Here is a 23,616-nt window from a genome sequence, read left to right on the forward strand (position 1 = left end):
TGTAAAAATAGAGTATTATGCAAAGGTGCATAAGAAGATGACAAAAATACAGCTTTTTTTTTAAAAAAATAAACAGATGTGCAAATAAGATGCAATAAATGTAAGACTGAAAAAAACAAAGGCAGATTAGTTTGCCCTTATCTAAAGAATTTCCTGATGCTGGAGTTAATTTTTGTATTGCGGTTTTGATTGCTCTGTTTCCTGCCTTCTCTCCTTGCCTGGATGAACTTTGTCAGAAGTAAGAGTTTAGAAAAAAACATGTTGATGTCATACATGACTCTAAGCTACCATGTGATTTGTTTGGTTTTTTTTTTTGTTTGTTCAATATGTTGTTTAAATCCAGCCCTTATGGTATGTATGCCATGTTTCATTGCTTAACACAAAGTACAAATTCCCACTTCTGGCTCATTCAACAAACCATATTTAAACAATGCATGGTTTAGTGCAATGTGGGAAACATGTCCTTAATTGATGCAATCTGATGTCTTCAGCATTTAAGTTGCATGTAACTGCAGCCCTCACCAGAAACTGCATAAACTAAATTCAAGGATGTTCATTGATATAATACTATAACATTAAAATATTATGCAATGTGTGATTGTTAAGCTGTAAAAATAATCTGTAAATAAGAAAATATGTTCATTTTATTGGTGATATATTAATAGGCTGCAAATATAAATATATTGTAAATGTGTGATTCTATTCCATCCTGTTATAAAGGTTTAATACTCTTACCGTATCCCAAGCCTAATCTGTGCAGTATAACTTTAGATATCCCTAGAGATATACCATTGTGGTCCTTGCTGTGTCTCTTGGCGCTTGATTATGGCAGTCTGCTTACAAACAAATGCCAATGCTCTCTGAGTGCTGCAAAGCAGCATTTGGGGAGTATAAATCATGTCAGCTAATTCACTGTGTCAAGTTATATGAAGGGACATATATTTATTTAATTACTTTCTTAGCTGCTTCTCAACACTGAAATTTTCAGTATACCTCAGGACATATAAATAACATAACTCAATACCAATTTAAACTCAAGCAATTTAAAAGTTAAAATGAAATTCCATTTCAAATATCTAACAGCTATAGATTACTGCAAAATCGGAGTGCTGAACTGATGGGCAATAGACAACCCCTCCCTGCTACCCCTAGATTTCTTTTAAAAACGATAGGCTGTAATTTCTAAGTTGGAAGGTGAAATTTATTAAATATTTAGAAAAATGGAAAATGGTCCAAGTAAACAAGCATTAAATTTGGGGGGGGGAGGTTGGTCTCATACATTTTTGGGTGCAGAAAGAATGTTGGCTAGAAGTGGGGGTTCAGGAGAAGAATAGGACTTTGGAAATGGTTAATCAAAGAACCACATGCCTAGTACTAGGATGATGGAACTAAATAAAATGATAAGGAACCCAAGAAGGATAGTAGAGCAAATACAGAAGAGAACTAGAGAAATTAAGTATCCTAAAACAGCGATCTCCAAAGTTGGAAACTTTAAAATTTGTGGACTTTAACTCCCAGAATTCCTTAGCTACCCCAGTCTAAAAGGAATGGTCTTAAGAATCCCATCTTGGCTGGTTCACATCTTGGGTTAAGTATGTTACATTTTAATCATGTTTTCTTGTATAGGTCATAGTGGTTAGACCTATGCAACGTGTAAACTAAATCAAACGGGTGGGTTCCACTTACCTTTACTACTGGTTTGCAACGGGAGTGTGCACAGTTCACAACGGGACACGTTTCTGCGCATGTGCAGATCATCAGTGATGACTTCAGGGCAGGTGGGCGGAGCCTCCTGCCACATTAATACCGAACCGGGAGCAACCCACCACTGAAATCAAAGCAAAACCCATGATTGTTTAGCATAACTCACAAAACCAGGGTAGGAATTATTACAGAAAAAAAGTCACATGAAAATTAAAACCCCTGATGAGGGAAGTGAAATCTGGATCATGGGATCAAGGAGATAATGTGGCAGCAGGAATGGTCTGTGTTTCACTACACTTGGCTTGTATAAACATGGTTTGTCAACAAACCAAATCTCACTAGGTTTCTATAACATACTAAGCCAAAAAGGCTAAACCTCATTACCTACCCATAGAAAGATGTATTCACACATATGCCATCATTTTGGCAGAAGCTTTCTTGGATTCCCCAAGAAAGCCTCTGGAGCCTGGGGAGGGCGAAAAACGGGCCTACTGGGCCCACCATGCCATCATGTGCCAAAAGTGTGGGGAGCATGGGGGGGGTCACACACACATGTGCGGCGGGCATTGAATTATGGATGGGGGCATATGTGCGTGACCCCTCCCCCATGCTCCTCCCGCTTTTGGCACGCAACGGCAAAAAGATTAGCCATCACTGCCCTAGCTGATTACAACTTTCTGTCTAAATTATAACAAGTTGCAGCAACATTTTCTTTCCTGAAATTGAGGAAAATCCATAATAAATGAGTATATTGGGAACCAGATTTATTTTGAAATTTTTCTTTTTGTTAATACTAATTCAGACATAGATGAAATAGTACAGCCACATTTACATTAATCCAACTTGCTCTTTAAAATTGCATTGCATTGCTCCTTTCTCCTGTCAACACATACTGAGCAACAGCAATGACTACTAAATCCCTACTGTAGACAACAGCTGGGAAGCATTCACACCTCAGTTGGTACTGCTGATGTGACAAAATGGGTGAAATGCAGCAGACACTTTGAAAATGGAACCTAGTACTGAATGCATTACTCCTCAATCTGCAACATGAATCTTCTAGAGCAACATAGTGAAATTATTTTGTTGTGTCACTTGAATTTAATTTTTGATCTGAGAAGTGAAATGTGGCAAGTGAAATATAGCTTGGAGCATCGTCAGGAATCTCCTTATCTGGTGATGTTCCTTAAGAATTTCCATGTGGCACCTCAAAGTTTCAGTGTGTGTCCATTGAAATCTTTCTTGGCACCCCTGATGTTTAGTTTATGTTACTTCGATACTTTATTTTTTTAGAAATAAGATGCTAATGATGCAGGGTAAACATCATCCACCACTATTATTCTTCATTTGCAAGCCTCAGATATATTCCATTGGATTTCTTAGTGAATAAAAATAATACTTGTGTCACAATCCTTTTTTTGGGGGGGGGGAAGTCTGTCTGCCTTTCCAGAAAAATAACTAAGAAAGCAGAAGGAAGAAGAAATGTCCAATGGGAAGGAAAGTCATGGCAGAAGAGATGGCAAATTACATTCTTATCTATTTATACTTTGCAACAGATTGTTACCCCAATCCCAGGCATTTTGTGAGAGCAGGTGTTCAAAAAAGGTTAGAGGTATTTGCTCATGAGTGCCACTTTTGGCCTTTGAGTGGCATGCTAGAGCCTAAAAAGTGGATAAGTGCCAGGTGAAAGACTAAAACAGGAGGTAGCAAATAATTTGAGAAAGAAAAGTTGCTTTGGGAAACATGTTCTGCCTATTTTTTTAACATGTGCATTCCTTGCATAAAAATCAGCATAACACCTAATTATAATTTCCAACCAAGCCCAGAATGTTCAAGGTGTATTTCCTATTTTCCCTCTGGACAACAGTAGAATGATTGTTTTCACTGAAGTTTTAGGAGGTTGCATGACTGTATTTGAACTCTACAGGCTTTCTCTCTGTTTATTTTGGGCCTAAAATAGAAGGCCTAGTATATTGCCGGCAATAAGGGCATCTAAGCATTTTTGGGAGTTATGTTCAGAGAAACCTAGTGAAGACCAAATATCACACGTTGATATATGCAACTTGACCAGGGAAAACTCTCACATGCCCATATTAAAAAAGTATTCCTGATTGGGATGGGTGCCTCATTTCAGGCTCCCCCGCCCCCCAAAAAATAATCTCAGTTGTTTTCTTGTGTGGTTGCAAGAAGGTATTTTTCTTTTTTCAAACAGGAAACAAGCGACCTAGATTGGGGGCCCTCTGGGTTTTTTCCCCCCCAGAATATAAGCAGTTTAACTCATAGTTGGTTTTAGAATGACTCTTGATTGATAGAACATCTATAACAAGATCATACAGATATTAACATAGACATGTGAAGTGCTACAAATATTACGAAAGCTGAGTTTAAGTCATAGTTCATTGAAGGTTCATGCCACAGGGTGAAAGTGACTTTTTAAAAAAGAAATAGTGGGAAATGAATGTAGAGAAAAGTGGTTTATTCATTGGCCTCCCTTACAATTCATTTAGAATGCCCTCTCCTGCACTCCACTCAGTTTTCACAATTAAAGTTTCCATTGTTGTCAAAGGAAGAAAATATCCATTATGGACAGCAGGTGATTAGGGCTTAGTTTGACTAAGTTTGGGGTTTCCACACACCTATTTGATGTATTTTGCTACAAGGAAAAGATCAGTTCTACCGAATCTGCTTTTTAACTCCAACAAGCATCCTTTTAAATTGAAATGGATGCAATAACTTATCCATGCTGAAAATGCTGGCGCATATGGACTGGCAGCATTTCATGTGACAGGTTCAACCTCGAATTGGCCTCAAATGGTTGTGTAAAATGAATTTGGGGACTTCTAAGACCTCACTCTGCAAATGACATTTAAATGGGCCGTCAAAACTAGATATACATAGAAGCCGAATTACTGTTGTGGAACTAGATGTATTTCTGCAGCATCATGCAGTGTAAGTGTAAAAAGGTACTGTAATATTTTGATCCTTTGTGGAATGCTCCATAAAAGGAATTATTTTATGCAGAAAAGCATGTGGAAACAAAGATTCTAAGCCAGATATCTCTCTACTGTGGAAATGTTTTCATTCCAGAAATTGACATTTATACAGACAGTACATACAAGAGCATGATACTTCTGTTTGCACTTTGCAATGATCAAGTGACCCTCCACTGCAGGCATAGCCCTGCTTGGTGTTGTGGACTGGGGCCAAAAAACTTCACATTCTCCATCATGTTATCTGGAGAGGGAAAGTGCAGGTAAAGCTAGCTAGTGTTCATCTAGGAAAACATAAACTGCTTTTTCCTATTTTCCTTTGATGAGGGCCCCATTTTCTCCACTGTCGAGGAAAAGGTAAGTGAGCAATTAAAAGCAAGGAATGTTCCTTCCTCTTTTCACTTTTTGCTGGACAAACTCCTCCAACTCAATGGGTTCCATATGGGTTGGACTTCTGTCAAAAACTATGCTGGCTAGCAGTTACAAGAATTAAAATCCAACCTATCTTCATGGCATCAGGTTGGGGAAAGGAGCAAGGCATTTTGTGGGTTACAAATCCCATTGATCTAAAGCATGGGGAATGCTGGGAGTTGAAGTCCACGCATTTTAAAGTTGCCAAGTTTGAAAAACACTCCTTAGATGATGTGTTAGGTTCGATTCACTCTCACAAGTCAGGACAATGACCAAACGAATTCATTAAAACTGAATTTTAAATTAATTTTTATTGAAATAATGCAGGAGGGTCACCCCATTTGATTGCTAATCATCACAAAAATCATGGGATAGGAAAAGTTGTTTTCTTATTCTGTAGTTGACAGTACTCGAAAGTGACAGGTCTGCTGTTTAAAATTTAAATACAACATTAGTATTATTAAATGTTTTTCTTTCTTGGTTGGGCATCTTAACAGACAGGTGGTTAAAATAAAATATTAAAACACCACTTACAAGAGTATCTTCCGCTCTGGAAGTTGCAATTGCGCTGCCCACAGAGAGGGGTCGCTCAAGTGCACCCCGAAAACTGCGCGTGAGCACTTTTCGCTACTCTACTGCAGTGCGATTCTGTTAATAAGAGCTGGCCTGCAAATTGCCCGGACGGCCACCAGAAGGGAGCAAAGAGACAAAGACAATTGTAACTTTTTTGCTGCTAGACTAGCGCACGTCTGGAGATTTCAGCTCAGAACTGACGGCAGCAGGAGATAGGAACAACGGGCTGCCTTCCCCCCCCCCACTCCCCCTCCGCCCATAAAGGGAACGAGGAAATGTTGCAGGGGTCGCATGTGCTGTTTCCGTGGGTGGGGAGGAATCGTTCCAGCACGACTTCCAACCCGTGAGTGGATCCCGGCCCCGCTCTGGTGGACGAGAAGCGACTTAAAACTGCAGCTTGACACCGCTACCAAGAGCTGCCGGTCGGACGTCATCCATGCAAACAGCGAGCAGCGACCCACCCTTGGGAGGTGGGGGGGGGGGGAGGAAATCAGCGTGCCGAAGCCAAGGCGCAGCTCGGCAGAGCCTCACTCTTGCTCCGCCGGGCCGCCCCAGACTTGCCGCGCTGCTCCTCCGCCTTCCGTGCGCCCGTCGCTCTCGCTCCTCCCTCGCCGGCTCTAGAGCCCCGCCTCAATCCCAGGGAGGAAGGGTGGGGGGGCGGAGCGCATGAGCTGCCGCCACCGCCGCACACTGGAGCCACCGAGCCTGGAGCGAAGGCAAAAAAAAAAAAAGAGAGAAAGGCAGGCAGGTAGCGAGAAGCCGAAGGAAGGAAAGCAGCGAAGCAGCGGGGCGGCTGGGCTCGCCCTGGCAGGCAGCGGCAACGGGGTGAGCCGGGGCGGCAGGAGCGGGGAAGCGGTGGCGGGGTTTGCTCGGGCTTCTCCTCCTGTGCGGGGCCCGGTCGCCTCCTTCTCTCGCAGCCAGGCCGAGGGGCCCTGCAGCTTTTCGCCTTGGCTCGGAGCCCGAGAGGGAAAGAAGCGGGCGCGGGGAGTGGTGGGTGTCTGCCTGCCTCCGGAGAAAAGGAAGAGGACCGTCTTCCTCCCGCCGCTTTCCCGAAGCGAGGCGGCAGCGAAATTACTGCACCCCGGCAGCAGAAAGGGTGGGGGTGGGGGTGGGGGGCTCCGGTGGGAGAGGCTCTGACAGCCAGGCTGGAGCCGGGCCAGAGAGTGAGCTGCCCCGGAGTGCACGTAACGTGTGCGTGTTTGCGGTCGGGGTGGGGGGTGGGGTGGGGGGAAGTGTTGCGAGGGGTAGGGTGGGGGTGGGGAAGTTCCTGAACGATGGGGGAGTCGTGGGTGAATACGGGGTTAAAGTGGCGAAGTTCTCCGACGTTTCTTTTGAGGGAGGCAAAAAAGGGGTAGGAGTGCCGGGTGCGGGGTGGGTGAGGGAGGAGGAGGAGGAAGGGGGGGAAAGGTTATTTTGATCGATTTGACAGCGCAGATACCTTTCCCCATTAGTTGGAGAAGGTCGCTGCCTCTCTTCTCTCTCTTGCTTGTTAGTTCTGCTTCTTCAGGGCAGGATGGAGATTTCTGCCCTTTTTTCTGCCCCGAAAAGTGGGCTCTCTCTGTGCATGGTTGAAGGGTAGTCCTTCCCTCTAGATAGAAAGGACTATTGCTGTGATGTGATTTTTTTTTCTCTATGGGACAGAGAAATCCAGGGACTAAAGGGACCTCCTCCTTTTTTTTTTTTTTTTTTTGGTGACCACACTGTAGGTGCCAAGCATTTTGAGGGTAGTTTTTGGAACAATATAGTATGGCTGACATTGCCATTGGTCTCCTGAACATAAGGGTATGAATAACAACAGAACTTTAATTCTAATTAGTTGTACTGCAATCTCCTTTCTAGCTAAAGATGTTCTGCTTCTATTTGTATCTCCAGCAGCCACTAGTGACAACTCGCTTTGATGTGCTGGTGGATCCAAACTTATTATTTTGAAGTCGCTGGCATGCTGGGTTCTTAATGCCAAATACTTGAATTACTGCCAGAAAGACTCCACTTCCTCTCATCCCCTTCCCTTGAATTTCTGCTTCTGGTTGGTTTCATTAATGAGGAAGTAAAATACAGAATTTCCCCACGTCTCCCATGTAACATGTAAGGAAAAGAAACTGGACTCTTTGACTTCTCTGTTTTGAACTTTTGTGGTTGGGGAAAGATTGCTGGCACTTTGCTGCCATCCTGTTTCAGCTTTAGCACAGCTTTTTAGCACAGTCTTTTGCAATAGCAGTTTTGCTAAGGATCCCCATTTGGGTCAAAAGACATTCCTTAACTTCAGTTGCTTTTGTCTGCCTTAGATGAATAGCTCTCTCCTTGAAAGAACCAATAACTTCCTGCCAGCTGTAAACTTTGTAGCAAGCTGCCTTTTGAATATTGCAGTGGCTGAAAGCAGTACTAAACTGAAGTCTGTGTAAACCAGAGATGTTTTCTACCGTTATCATAGATACCATCCAGTATGGGGTTGGTGCAGGGGCTCATTCTCTGTGTTGAGTTGTCCATAGAATGAATTATAAATTATTCAAGTTATAGTAATTTCTGGCTTGGGGAATCTGAGCAGCTGCTTGCATTTCTAGTGAATGGTCATTTTTCTCATAGAAAACAAATTTGATGTGATATCACCTGGCTGGTTCAGCCATGACTTTATGGTAAGATAAAAGGTCCGTAGCCTTGAATTCCAAGTGCATATTAGACTCATTTGATGGGTTTGTACAGCCTCTTAATTTACTCTCCCTAAAGCATGGAAATAAAAAAAATGAGCAATTCATAAAAGCAAAGATGCCTTGGGTCTCCTGAAAACTAGTTATTTTACCAAATAAGTTAGAGATGCATGAAGGTGTGTGTTTGTTTTTTTTAAATTCTTGGAGTGGCAAGATTGGAAGGCAAAAATTCAATGGGAATCCACTCAGAAATGTATATTTAGCACTTTAAGTTATTGTTTAATGCATTCAAGTCTATATTAATTGCTAGGAACTGCCTGGAAAGTCCCTGCACTTTTCTTGGCAAGATTTCAAAGGTGTTTTGCCATTGCCTTCTTCTCAGGGCTGAGAGAATAAAACTGGCCCATAGTGACCCAGCTGGCTTAGTTTGAACCAAAGGCTGGTCTAAATCTCACAGTTTCACGGTTACTAGTTTGGTGCCCTAACCACCAAATTTGCTTAATGGAAACTAGAATTATTACTGATTTGTCAAGCTGATAATATTTGAACATATTCCATTTGGAATGTTCTTTTTCGGTGTGATCGGGAATGACTGGGTTCCGAATGTGAAAAATGAGCTTAGCTGATCATTAATACAGTTTCCTATCTATACTGGTAGGATTTCCTATTTTGAAATACCAACAACATCTCCAAAAAGGGAAATGCAGTATACTATTTGCAGTATGTCACAAGACAGGAGGGCAGTCACATTGTCTACGCTTCATGCCAGTCTTCTATTTTAATATGTGGGAAGTATAATTCTTCTCCATGTACATCATTTCCTTCCTGAGTAGTACCCCATGCCAGTCCATCATGTGTGTACTTAAAAAAATCCTTGGGATGGGAAAATCTTGTTTGTGTAGATTTTAAAGTTTAATTATCTAGATAAACACAGATTTGTAGATTGCTTCATATAGACCCCCATTGAAGTTCCAAAGCATCTTAACAAGCTGCATGTATTGACGAATGGCAAGATTATATTCTCTCTCATTGTAAAACTTTCAGAATAATTAACTTTCTAAAGTAATAATCCATGAGATATTTTTTTGTGTGTCAATATTTGTTATTTGTAGAAAGACTGGAAATAGTGCAGATGTCTGAGATGCTTAAAATCAGACCTAAACTGTCAATTAAAACTAAATATTTTTAGAATAGTTTAGAATAAAGTAACATTTATGTATGGGTTTTTAAAAACTTCAAATGAATAATTCATGTTTACAAAACTAGTTATATGTTTACAACACTTTCAGATTTCAGAACATAACAATGTTCTGTCAAGAACTGTCAGTTTTCATGGCATTTACTTGTCACCTTAGTATTTGTAGTTGAGTTTAACAGCAGCAGTTTGAATGTGAGAATTCAATACACAATGTCTTCGTTTTAATTATTCCATGTTACTTATTGAAACAGTTTAAAATAGCATGGATGGGAAAGGGATTTTCAGCTTCCTTTTAGTTAACCCAAACCCACTGAAGTGCTACTTTTCAAATCAGTGAACTATTTTGATATGTTGAACCCTGATACTTATACCAAAAAACATTCCAGTGAGAAGTTCAGCAGTGCAAATTCCACTGAAATAAAGTAGTGTAAGAACAGTTACAATACTTGTATCAATCAGTTTGAAAGCCACTTTGGTCTAGTGATTAAAGCACCAGACTAGAAAGCTGGAGAAAATGTATTTATGTCAGTAGAACATATGTAGTTTTTAAGGTGGAGCTGAATTAAAACAGGAAGTCCTGTGTTCAACTAATTCTGTAAACAGATCTATTTTCATACATGTTATTTTCTACAAAGCTTGACACTTCAACAGAACAGTGGTTGCTGTTTCAGAAAGTCATAATGTTGATCTCTGCTATTTAGTATAGGTTATAATTTAGGAACAAAACAAAACAATTACATTGTATTCAATAAATATGTAACTGACAAAGTCTCCCTTCCCCAGATAGATTGGAGGACCTTGATCAGAATAATTAAGGAAATACTATTTCTGAATAGTAGAGAATGTGATAAGTGAAAAGTTAATTGCAGTTACTTGAATTTGAATAAGTGTTCTTTGGAGCATTGCATTGGTAATATTTTTAAGGGTTGAAGATAAAACTTAATTTTCACATTAGAATTTACAGCATAAATGCATGCCTATGTTCATGACGAGATGCATATTTGTATACAGTTTCTCTTAACTTTTTGCTTTGTAGAAGGCAGCTATATTAGAGTACTAGATTTTTGCAGAAAAGTTGGTGTTAATTCTTAGTTCTGTTAATATGATTACAATGTAATAATATTCTAAGTATATTTACTAGAATGAATTCTTTTGAGTTGCTAATACACACACACACACACACACACACACACTTTTTAATTTGTGTTTCAATGCAGATATTGGAGTGGCTAGTTTATTTGTACATGTTGTGTTTATAGTTTTGTATGCTTCTTTGTATAAAGAGTGTCAGAACTGTCGCCATGCACTGAAAAAGATTATGCTCTGATATGCCAAATGGTACAAATTTCTTGCCTCACCCACACCCAGAAGGGTATTGCTGGCATAAAGTAGAACTGAATTTAGCAGCTATAGTATCTGAACAACAATAACAAAACTTTTTTTTCTTTGAATATTTAGAAATGTGCATTTATACATCATTATTTATTTCTAATTGCAGAATTTTGAAGAGGCTCTTACACTCTTTGAACTAAAATTTATGACTGTACTTCCTAGTTCTATCATGTCCTATTGCAGGAAAACATTAAAATTAAATATACTTCATAAGTACAAACATTATGATTTCAGGAAGTTTTGAGACAAAGAATAATTGTTTACTGATAAGCCATCTTTCCTTTAAAGAATCTAATGACTTGTACATCCAACAGATATTTCTTTGATTTTGATAAGAACTAACTAAAACATTGATGAATTCTCAGAATTTCAAAGGGATAAATGTTTCAGTATCTATGGAGTAGTGGTATTCTGTGGATGTTTTACTTTCTCCATGATTGATAATTGATTTAGACATGTCACCATATTGCCCCCAACAATCTGGGTCCTCATTTTACTGACCTCGGAAGGATAGAAGACTGAGTCAACCTTGACTAGGAGTCTGGTCAGGCTCATGGGCAGAATTAGCCTGCAATACTGCATTCTAGTCACTGTGCCACCACTGTTGTAATTTTGCTTATTAAGAGCAGGAAAATGAAATTCTCTCAAATTTAATAGATCCATTTATTCATTCATTCAATTTGAATAGCTACGTCTCTCAACAGGGGTCTTTGAGTGGCAATGAATTATTTTCCCATGTTGGAAATATTGTTGAATGTGCCGTGTAGTTTTGAAAGATGAGAAGTCAGAAAATAGAAAGGCTTATAAATACAAGGTTAACCAAGGTTAAAATTGCATGCATTGAAACAAGACTGAAGAAATAAGCACACATTTTATATAAAGATCTGAAGTTGATTTAAGAATCAGACTCAGTTGTAAATCCTATTTGAAAAAAACAAATAGATGTGAGTTCTCTGCTTAATGAATTCTGCCACCTCTGGGCTGGATTTGGAAGGTAATTAATACATATCTGAGGAAGACAGAAGTGCACACACTCTTGAGGAAACCATTTTTTGATCAACTGTATTGGACAACATCTCTGTCTGCAGTCTTCCTTTTTAGGGAAGATTTTTGAATCTCTTCTTTTCATGATTCAAGCCTGGGTGTGGGAGAGAAATAGTGTTAGTTTCTCTGGTGAATGATTTATGCAAGGATCTGGATGGAGAGAATGGTCTCCTCTGGTTGCATGATACTAATGATAGTATTCTTTATCTTTAACCCCTGCAGTCCCTGTTGGAAATGGGAAACACCTTAACAGAGTGATTCTGCATATTCCTAGATCAGGTCATTCCAGTTGGTGTACATGGGAGAGGATGTTTTGAGCCCTTGATTACATCAGTGAAAGTATCACAAGACCAGGCTGTCTCCCCATCTAATTTAATATATACCAGAAACTGAAACTGAATAAATACATTTCAATCAGATTTCAATTTGCACATTCCTGAATTAAAGAATTCCTGTATTTGTTTCTATTGTCTATTTCTCAGATGGATAAGCAGTTCTGTCACAGCTGCTTCTCATTCCATAATTGTGGTGGTTTGATCATTTCAGTAGCACAGACTTGATCTGTTCTGGATACCTTGTGGGTTGCCCACTACTAAAGAAGGCAATGAATTATACCACCCAAATATCTATAGGTGTGCTTAAATAACTAAATAGCCTTAAGGCACGCGTGCGCGCACACACACACACACACACACCCCTCTATTCCTGGAAGGGGGGGGAGAGAATTGTATTTTGTTTTTCAAATTTAGTTTTTTTAAAAAAACCTGGTGGTGCAGTGATTAGAATGCACTATTGCAGGTTAACTTTGCCCATAGTCTGGTGTTCGATTGTGATGGGGCATGAGGTTGATTCAGCCTTCAATCCAGAGATGGTATTCAGCAGGTTCTTACCAGTTCTGGAGAAACGGTAGCGGAAATTTTGAGTAGTTCGGAGAACTACAGAGGTAGTTAAATACTACCTCTGACTGGCCCCGCCCCCATCTATTCTCTGCCTCCCAAGTCCCAGCTGATCGGGAGGAAATGGGGATTTTGCAGTAACCTCCTGGAGTGGAGAGGGAATGGAGATTTTACAGTATCCTTTCCCTGCCACGCCCACCAAGCCATGCCCACTAAGCCATGCCATGCCCACCAAGCAACGCCCACAGAACTGGTAGTAAAAAAATTTGAATCCCACTACTGCTTCCATCCTTCCGAGGTAGGTAAAATGAGGACCCAGATTGTTGGGGGCAATAGGCTGATGTTGTAATATGGCCAGAGAGTGTATAAAACACTATGGAGCGGTATATAAGTCTAAGTACTATTGCAATCATTATTACTATTACTATTACTATTGCCATATTCATACAATAATTTCAATGCATGTCTTTGATTGGAAATGATGTAATATTTGAGGTTTTAATTTATCTTTCATAAGGGTTGTATATGAGACAGTCACCTTGATTTAATCACTGCAGAAAAAAGAGCTGTTGACTCCTTGATCTCTCTTAGAAAATTCATGTAGTATTTTTCTCAAATGCTAATGACTAACCTGGCTTGAAGATAAGAATTTTGGCTAGAATAAACTTAATTGTGGTTAGTCCCTGTTTTCGGTATTCATGAAACAATGATTAGTGATATTTATTTGGTATTGCATGATATAATAAAAAGGAAGTAGATTGTGATTTAATAGGATGCAAAATAAGAATTTTGATATTATTCCTTGGAAGTATTTCTTATTCTTTATTGAAAAGCAACTTTTCTATAACTTTTAGTCTCTATTCTTAACTACTTCTCAAATTATACATATGTGCTTTTACAACAATTCCTGGATTTGATAAATCCCTGTGGATTGCAAACAAATCTAGAACTGAATCTATCCAATTTCCTTGTTTGGAAACTTGATATATCATTAAAATACACAAAAGAAAAAAAAAATCCCCCTTCTCTGAGTGGATCTTAGCAATTTAGAGTTATAATTTTTCCAGTTACGTTTAAAGTACTAAAGTTAGCATCTGAAGTGATTCCTTCTGTGAAAGATTGACTATGTGAGTTTTTTAAGAATAAAATTATATTTGAAAAATACAGTTCAATCTCCAGCCCCCCATCCTCAGAATTATATTCTTAAAAAAAAACCTTTTTCAATAGAGTACAATATTCTAAAATGAAGTTGGTTGCTGTCAGTTACATTGTAAATATACTAATGCCAAAACCAGCATGACTTTGGACCGGACTGGCTGATATGCCAATATAAAATTAAATATTACTGTTTCTCCTTTAAACGTGGTGGCACTTGCATCATGTGAATGAGAAAATTTCATACTTTCAAAGGCTAATTGTAGACAGAGATCAAAGATGAAGTCTCCTTCAAGTCCAATTCACACCTGGTGACTTTCTGGACTTCTTCATATGGTTTTCTTAAGAATATAGGTAGTACTTGACTTACAACCATTCATTTAGCAACTGTTCAAACTTACAGTGGCACTGAAAAAAAGTAAGTTATGATCTGTCCTTACCCTTATGATTGTCACAGCCTCCCTTCTGTCACATGGTCAAAATTCTGGAGCTAAGCAACTGGTATGTATTTATAATGGTTTCAGCTTCCCGGGTCATCTGATCACCATTTGTGATGTTACCAGTCAGTTTCCACAAGCAGAATCAATGGGGGAAACTGGTTTTGTTTAACAACCACATGATTCAATTAACAACTTTAGCGATTTGCAGTGAAAGATCTTAAATTGGGTACTACTCACTTAACAACTACCTTCCTTAAAATGGAAATTCTGGTCCCAATTGTGATTGTAGGTCAAGGACTACCTGTAATATGGAAATCATTAACCAACATGTTCTTCCAGGTTTTCTTGATTTTCTTTCTTGATTCTTGATTTTCATTATTCTACATTCAACTATGCTTAGCTTTTCAAAACTAGTCAAAAAGACTTTACTGCCCGACTGAGCAGATTAGGAGGACAAGAGTGGAAAATTTACGGTACTTACATTCTACTTTTAATTTCCCTTTGAGGTCACATTCCTAAGAAATGTTGGGTCCCATATCATATCCTAGAAGATGGTGGGCCTATAGTCCAAAGTGAGTGAGACTATATACTTTCACGGTTCTCTATTTCTATTTATTTTTCATGGCACAACTTTATGTTCAGTTTTATGCTATTGTATCTCTCTTTTCCACTCTTCTTTCCTTCCAGAGAAAGGGGGAAAGAGCTTTATTCGTTTGTAGTTCCTATTTTAACCAGTACAAGTAGATCTTGTTATTTATGGATATTACATTCCAAGGTCAACCACATATGATGTAAATGTGGATATTGAGACCTTGAAGCCTATGAGAATGAGGAGGGGAGTTAGTCTGGGGGTCTATAAAATGACTGAAATGTTCACAGATTTCTCCAAAAATACAAGTAGAAGTTAAAAAAAAAACCCTTCTGTATCAAGGTCATAGCACAACTTCTGCTTTTCTGATCTGTTTTATTATGAATAAAGGTTAGGCAAACAAAAGCTAAAGCGATAATCTCTTTTTGAACATCATAACTGTTTTAATTCTTTTTAAAAAAGCTGTAGAATACAGATAGTCCTTGTTTAAGGGCTGCTTTAGTGAATAATTGCAATTATAGTAATGATAAAAATATTAACTTGTGACCAGTTCTCACATATATGACGTTCACAGGTCTGTAAAGCTGAAATAAGATCATAAGCACACTTGTGATTTCACCTAGCTGTCACCTCATTTAACAACTGGGTTGCTGGCAGGATGGATTTGATTTAAATCAAACTGATTTAACTAGTCAGTAAGGCTTGATTTAAATCATAGTTTTCTACATAAAGACTAATTCTTGCTGGTATAACTAATATGCAAGTAGATTTTTAGAATAACAACTTTTCATATTAGTTTCTTTATCCCCAGTTTAATAGGTTAATCATTCATATTTGGACAACTTTTCTGTTGTACTTAGGAAGGAGAAAAATAATCATTACCTTAATAATAACAATTTAAATAGATTTATTCAACTGAAACAATAACATTACAGCATATGTTATTTGCTTAAACAAACATCCATGTTTGCTAACTAATTTGGCTAAACAAAATAGATATATTTTAAGAAACTTAGACTGTCAGCCCAGCCTACACATGAAAAACTTAAATACTGTCCTCTATAGCTCACTCGTCATCTTCATCTTCTTCTTTGTTCATAATCTGGAAAAGAAAAACAAGCTTTCCTGCTTTATCAGGTCCCAAATGATTTCTCAATTTAAAATGAATGAGTCCAAAGGAAGAGAATATTCTTTCAACGCCTGCAGAAGAAGCTACTGCTATTAAAAGTGAAATCATTACTTGAACAGTCTCTAAATCCAAGTGCTTAAGTGACTTCCACCAGTTCACTGGTGTGACTTTCTTTAAAATATCTTCAGCAAACATATTTCTTGAATGGTTCCCCCTTAGCTTTGAAGTTTATTATATTTGGTATTACAGATGGATGATTGCTGGATACCCATGTCATAGCTAACTCCTCTTCCTCAGCAGTTTTGACCCTGATACTGGATATTGACAATATTTGCCAAAAAATGAGCTGGAGACAGTACTTGTCCCCTTCGTTTTTTTAATGCTTGTAATTTAATTCTGTCCATGTGTAGTTCTGTTTTTAAGTGTTCACTCAGTTCCTTCCAAATTTCAACAGCATCAGCAATAAAACAGCTATTTTTCTGTATTTTGTTTAAAGCTTCAGAGATGGGTTTCAGGATGCTCAGCATATGTTCAACATTTCTCTTAAGCCCAATGTTGAGGATTTTGGCCGTGACAGTGCCATCTATTTTATCTCGATTTTCTTCACAAACTGTCATCAGAATAGGCCAGTTCTTGATATACTGCTCAAAACAGTCCACCATAGAGTTCCATCTAACATCTTGTGGGAGCGTTAGCTTGGTTCCACCCATCCTTTTCAGAGCTGCTGCAGCAAAATGATTGTTACGGAAGTATTTAGCAATTTCAACAATATTAGTCTTTATTTCTGGAACACTTAAGTCTTTGGCTAAGAGGTGCAGCAAATGAGCACTGCAACCATATGTTATTAGCTTTGTATTCCCTTTCTGCTCTTCTAAATTTCTTCTCATCTTGGATACATTTGCAGCATTGTCTGTGACCAAATTGCGTACTAGACATTTGAATTTTTGTTCACATATTATTATAGCTTTTGCTGCCACTTCTTGTAAGTATTCTGCTGTGTGTGCATTTCCTGATGTATCAATTGTTTGTGCAAGGAAGACTTTCCCTTCTTCTGTTGTTATACAAGCAGATACAATAGGATCATTGTGGACATTACTCCACCCATCAATACTTAGGTTAACAATTCTACCCTCCAGAGCTGTTGCACATTGCTCCATTTCTCTGTCATACACTTTATCCAGCAGTTTCCCTGCAACATCTGCTCTGCTGGGTGGACTGTATCCTGGTCTCAGTGACTGAACCATATTAATGAAATGTGGGTTCTCAGTCAGACGGAAAGAAGAGTTCGTTGCATAAACAAACTGGGCAATTTTTTCATCAATTAACTCTTTTTCTAATCTGCTAGTTTTTATCACAAACTTATCTATGGTGGTTCCAGGAGGGAAGGGTTTTTTCTTTATTTTAGGTGATAGTGATATGTGGCTGTGGATATCTTATGATGATGATGATGATGCTAATGAAGCACTATCCTGGATGGATAACTCTGAAACTGTAGAACAGGAGGATGGTGATCTTGAAGGTGGATAGTTTCCAGAATCCATGAATTCCCCTAAACAAAAAAGTCAATGCTGTTATTTTATTGTTTATACAATTTCTGCTTATTGTACACAGCACTGCCCCAAAAGGAATATTTGCTTTTCTTCATAACTGTACCAAATGACAGTAACATGCAGTAATAATAAGAAATATAATTTTGCTCAAACATGACAGTTCAAGGCAGTCTTTAGAAATATGATTCAATAAAAATGTTTACCAACCTGAAGATCCTGCCTGTTCAAATGTGTTTCTTTGGTCATCTTCATCACAGCACTTCTCATGATGTTGCCTCATTCGGGCCACCAGGCCTTGCATTTCTTTGCAGTCTGCAGTTTACAGTTTGCACGCATGTCTGCCTTACCGATAGGTAAAGGAACTTCATTAAAATATTGCCAAACTGGGTCTCTTTTACGGCCTGCTGCCATTATAGGTTTTTTCCTCCAAGGAAAGAATGTGATAAACCTCAGGTCATACACACAAAAAGATCCAAAGACTTGTCTGTCTGTGGCTGTGCAGTATTGTGCTCAGCAAGTTTCACTTTCATTTTGTACTGCTTGTCTGCTTGCCCCTTCCTCCTCACACTTAGTTTCACTTTCTTCTTGTGCAGATCTATTCCACTCCAAACAATCAGAAAAATATTGTTTCTATTCTATTCACTGAACTTCTTGAAACTTAGCACTGAAGGGGTTGATTCCGTATTCATAGGTTTGTAGAACAATAGGATTAAGGTCTTTTTCTCAACTCTGTTCATGTTATAACATTTTTGCTGTGAAGAAGAGGCACGTGATCTCTGCTGAGTCAAATTCAGTTTTGAGAACTGCAAAAGTAAACCAAGCATCTTTGATAATATCTTGTAGGCAGAGAAACTGCCCAATAATCTTACAAAAACCTCTGGAAGAGCATGACATTGTGAATGGATTAATGGAATTTATTTACCAAAAAAATTAAACATATACAGCCTTATTCTACATAATTAAAAAACTAATCTTTATTTCATGATGGAATAACCTTTGGATGGTAATATATTTTCCTCAAAAAGCATTTTATTTAAAATAATCCGATTTAAATTAAAAAAAATCTGATTTTTTTTTATTTTTTTTAAAAAAATCATTGATTATTATCCACCCTGGTTGCTGGTCCTAATTGTGCTAGGTAAATAAGAAATATCTGTACAGGAGAAATAAGCAATGGAGTTCCTTCTCTGCATTGTTGGAGACAGATGCTTTCCCTCCAGCATTTACAGTAGGATCTAGTTTTGTAATTTTTCTCATTCCAGTGTTTTAAATCTAAAGTAGTTGTATTCCTTGAGTAGCACTTTAAAAGTGGGTGAGATTACAAATTTTCTTCTGCGCTAGTAAAGAAGTTCTCAAAGTTTCTGAGACTCTGACACCACTTCTGTCAAGCCCTTTACTTCATAAGTAGGCCTAGCACAACAACAGCAAATTAAAAAAATAAGAGGAAAAAATACCTTAAATTCAGGGATGAGAGGAAATGTCCTATGTTATTAGTCATACAAATTTTTTAATATCTTATTTTGGATCCTTTTAAAGAAATCTTATTCTACGGCTTCTAGATCTGGCATGGTACGTACTTTTGAGCTAAAATGAGGTCTAATCAGTGTGTTAGCAGTACAGTGGTTTTGTTTTCCTCCGAAATCATTTGGCATATAGGTAGGATAATATAAATATGGTTTCATTTTTGGCTTTATTTTTATTGGTCCATCAAATGGTCCAAAGCAAAGGACAAAGTATTCTATAAATGTATTTAATTCTCATAGTGCTGCCTCCTTACATCATTTCAGCATTTTTTACACTTTGTTATATTCTCTTTAACAAAATTGCAGCCCTGGAGATTTTCATGCCACTGATGTTGACCAACCAGGCTATTTTGGGAACTCCTGCAATTTGGATTTGTGTGCATATCCAGAGAACCGGAGCAGGCAGACTGTTCCATATAAACAAAAAAGGTCCCAGTTCCCAAAATAATAACTTAATACATAAAGACAATGGAATGAATCTAAGGCTATTTTTTAAAATCGTTCTTCAGAAAAAATAGATTTGTAAGTTTTACCTTGCTATATTTTTTTATTTTGTATTTTCTTTCCGTATATGTTCTTTAAGGAATGATTTTTAGACTAGATGCCAAATGTTTGCAAGTTTTATGGAGACTATTTGTAGTCTGTCCCTTTCTCCAGTAGCATTTAATAGATCTAGTTCTATTTGCAGTGTTTGGGAAAAGAGTGGAGCTTTTTGTAATTTTCCAAAGAGGGACTTTCTCTTTTGCAGTTTTCTATTGATATGCTATCACAGATAACTAATGAGCTGATTAATATTTTTGGTATAGGATTAATAATTCTGGTAGAGAATCTTTCCCATCTACTCTAGCCCGAAGGTGTTAGCGTTAATATTTTTTTTATATAAAAAAAGATAAATTAAAAAAAAAAAAGATCTAGGAAGGATGATCTTCTGAATACAAACAAGTGATGGATTTTTTTAAAAAAAATTACTTTCAGCAACTGGAAACTTTTTGGTTTCAGCGAAACAATTGAGACACTTGCTTTTTAACAAATGAAGTTGCATTATTTTTATAGTGATTATTTTAGGGAAATACATTGTATAATTATATCATTTCAATATATGTAATAATATATTGCAAATAAGGGCAGGAAAAGTGTTGCAATTTGAATTTATAGAAACTAATAAAAATGATCTAGTTGTTTTGACAGATAGAACAGCGAAAACATTGCTTTAGCTGAGATGACACTGAAAAAGACCTATGCTAGGAAGCACTATAGAACGAATAGTGCCTTTCTTATGATGCCTTTATCTGCAATACCATGATATAGGAAGGATTATGAACAGTTGAGCATACCACTAGAGTAAAGGATATCCTGGAGATGGAAATACACGGAGAAGAGGAAGCATTTGAAGCATTTTTCTTGACGCATTAATTTTTTGAATATAGGAAAAGGAGTTTATGTCAAGTTGAACTGCAGAATCTGCCTCCCCTTAAAGACATTCCAAGGACATTTTCTGAATTATAATTCTTAATGTGACAGAAAAGGGGAAATATGTGGGGAACATATTGTGTATTTAATTATATTTATTTTTATCAGATTTAAATAAAAATTTGCTCTTATTTTACCATGTTTCTTCTTGTTCTGGTTCTTTTGCTTTTTAAAATGTGAAGTTCAGCATACCATTCAAATCTAAGCCTCAAATCCTTTGGCCTCAACATTTTATTAAAGGTAGATGCTTACAGTAAGATGAGTTGGAATGTTTTATATTTATTATTATATTTTTATCCCACCTTTATTTACTAGCATTATAGCTAGTGTTCCTACCTTCAATTTTCTCTCCAACAATAATTCTGTGAAATAGTTTGGGCTTAGAGAAGGAGATTGGCTCAAAGTCACCTAGCCTGCTTTCGTGCCTAAGGGAGGCCTGGATCTTAAAGCCTCCCAACTGCTAGCCTAGCATTTAGCCAGTGCACCAAACAGGTTCTCCTTTTCTTTGTGCCTGCTTTCTATCTTTCTTTCATAATGGAAAAAAATCTGGTTCACACAATGAAATGTACTGGCAAGCGATTCATAATGGAAAAGAAAGGCCTTTTTCACAAAAGCACATTCAGGGTTTTGTGGCTTCAGTGAGATTTCCTCCCAATTTCTTGGTAGTTGCTGATCTCTGCTGATTTAAAAGCGGCTGATATGGCCCCAGTTCTGCATCTGTGATGTATCATTTCTTAATGTGAAATCTTGAAATACGTATCCATTAACTCTCTATTAAAATAACCTACTGTACGGCTCAAGATGCTTGGTAGTATTATTTTCATCAAGTTTACTCTTTTCTAAGTGTCAAAGTGTCAAAATGTTAACTAGCAAAGTCTTAGCAACCTGTTTTAGAAAATCAATTAAACATGCCATTAGAATTGCTTTATTAATGAATGTGTAATTTTAATTCATGTTCTTCTCTAATTCTCTAATGACTTTCTAGGTCATACTTTGTTTGCTTATTTAATATATTTAATGTATAGTTTCCCATGCAATCGCATTCTGTGATGGTTTACAAAAATGTTAAAATACAGCTAAATATTATAATATATATTAATAATTACTTGATGCACTTCTATATATTTATGCTGCTTGTTGCTGCTTGGTGTAATAGCACTTTGTCTGCTTTGCTGCTTTGATAATGCCTTATATTTAGACTTGAGATAAGTGAGGTCTAAACTTTACCTACTCAAAATGATCTTGAGATGCAAATTATATAAATAGGAGAGATATCTGAATGCATTCATGCATGCATACTGGGTTGGTTCGGAAGTCAGCAGAATTTAAATTCCCTTCACAAATAGATCTATTTTAGTACCCTTTGGTTTATTGTTATTTGATATTTATTAATATGACATTTTAAAAGTCCTTTACTTGAGGTATATAACTGGATCATATTTTTACCAAGTTTCATATTCTGCGACTATTATGAGAATTTGTAATTAATATAATCTTCCTTTGGCCAATGTATTTTTATAGAAATATTGTTTCTAAAAATCACATGTAGGGAACACGTATAAATAGAATACTTAGGTAATAGAAATGTTGAAATTACTTTTCAGTATTATTCAAGAATCTTGATTTCTCAGAAACCAAATATAGAAAAAAGTAATAAAATCATGCATGTTATTTCAATTTTTAAGGCATATTTAGGGCAGATTGGATTCTACAGAGTTTCAACACATTATACAGACAGTAATTTGTGACTAGAACAAGTTCATTCATCATATTAAATCATAATGTGATTTGCTTGACTTTAGTTTACTAGCCAGCTACTGGGACTTAATTTTATATATGAACTGAGAATTGCAGCTTCCTGCAATAACACCAGTGGAACTGCAAAAAACTGCGCTACTTAGAACATTGTACATTTTAAGAAGATACTTGATTGGCTGATGATGCTAAATGTTAAAAATAGACAAAAACACTGGAAGCTAAGAAATATAATTTAAGAGAGGGAAACTTTTTATATATGTACTATACATTAATGACTTTTGAAGATAGGGAAGATTCTGAAGTAAAATATCTTGATATTTTGTTTTAAATTAGTCATGTTCAAGAAAATGCTAGTTTATAGGACTTTACCTGTAGGTTTTCAGGCTGATGCTTAAATACAAGACTGGTTGTAGCTGTGTAACAGGCTGCAATATTTAGCATTAGATAATTGCAGTTGTTCAGTATTCTGATTCCAATCACTTGCAACTAGAAAACTTGTCTAACTTAATTGACTTGAATAGTGCTGTCTCTTATAACATATCAGAAAAAAATGCAGTATACAATTCTTGACTATTCATTAATATAAGAATATAACAAATAGGTAAATTACCAATGTTACTGATTTGCAGAAGGAATAGGAAGGGTAGGTCTTAAGATCTTCCTGGAAGAGCAAAAGAGTGGCGAAGTATGAAATTTCAGAGATTACGTCATTTTAAGATGAAGATTTCCAGATGATTTGGTCATTAAATTCTAATGAGAGGTAATGGAGATCTGGGTTGCTGAACAGAATCTCTAGAGAAATATTTTAAAGTAGTGGTGATGCGATTGTCTAATTGTTTTGACTTTCTAAGACTCAGTAATACAGAGATTTCTATTACTGTAATTATTTTGGAAAAAAACCTGGTGCCCCATATTTTGTCTATCTTATAACTTTAACATGACACGTAGTCCAATTCTTTACTTTCATTCTTGTAGGATGTAAACTGGCAGAGCAAGGGGGAGGAGTCAAGCAGGGCATCAGTTTAGAGTCTCTACATAGTCAGAAGAGAATGACGTTCAACCTCCCCTTGAATGCTGTTGACCCTTATCTAGTTTAACCCATGTGCAAAACTGTTAGTCTGAGAAAATTCCTGTGCAGAGGCTTGAGCA

The 23,616-nt window shown here is 37.3% G+C and overlaps 1 protein-coding gene across 2 annotated transcripts in view; it reads left to right on the plus strand.

The window, feature by feature from the left end:
* The first annotated feature begins 6,349 nt into the window (after positions 1-6,349).
* Positions 6,350-23,616, plus strand: part of RAP1A (RAP1A, member of RAS oncogene family) — a 101,214-nt gene continuing 83,947 nt past the window's right edge. The window contains exon 1 of one of the 2 annotated variants that reach the window (XM_070941570.1): positions 6,350-6,503. The gene's annotated coding sequence lies outside the window, so the exon portion shown is untranslated. The remainder of the gene's footprint in view (positions 6,504-23,616) is intronic. The other variant, XM_070941571.1, reaches the window with a different exon arrangement.

Source organism: Pituophis catenifer, unplaced genomic scaffold, assembly GCF_029215685.1.
Source record: "Pituophis catenifer annectens isolate HBS135680 unplaced genomic scaffold, rPitCat1.0.hap2 SCAF_3, whole genome shotgun sequence".
Classification (NCBI taxonomy): domain Eukaryota; kingdom Metazoa; phylum Chordata; class Lepidosauria; order Squamata; family Colubridae; genus Pituophis; species Pituophis catenifer.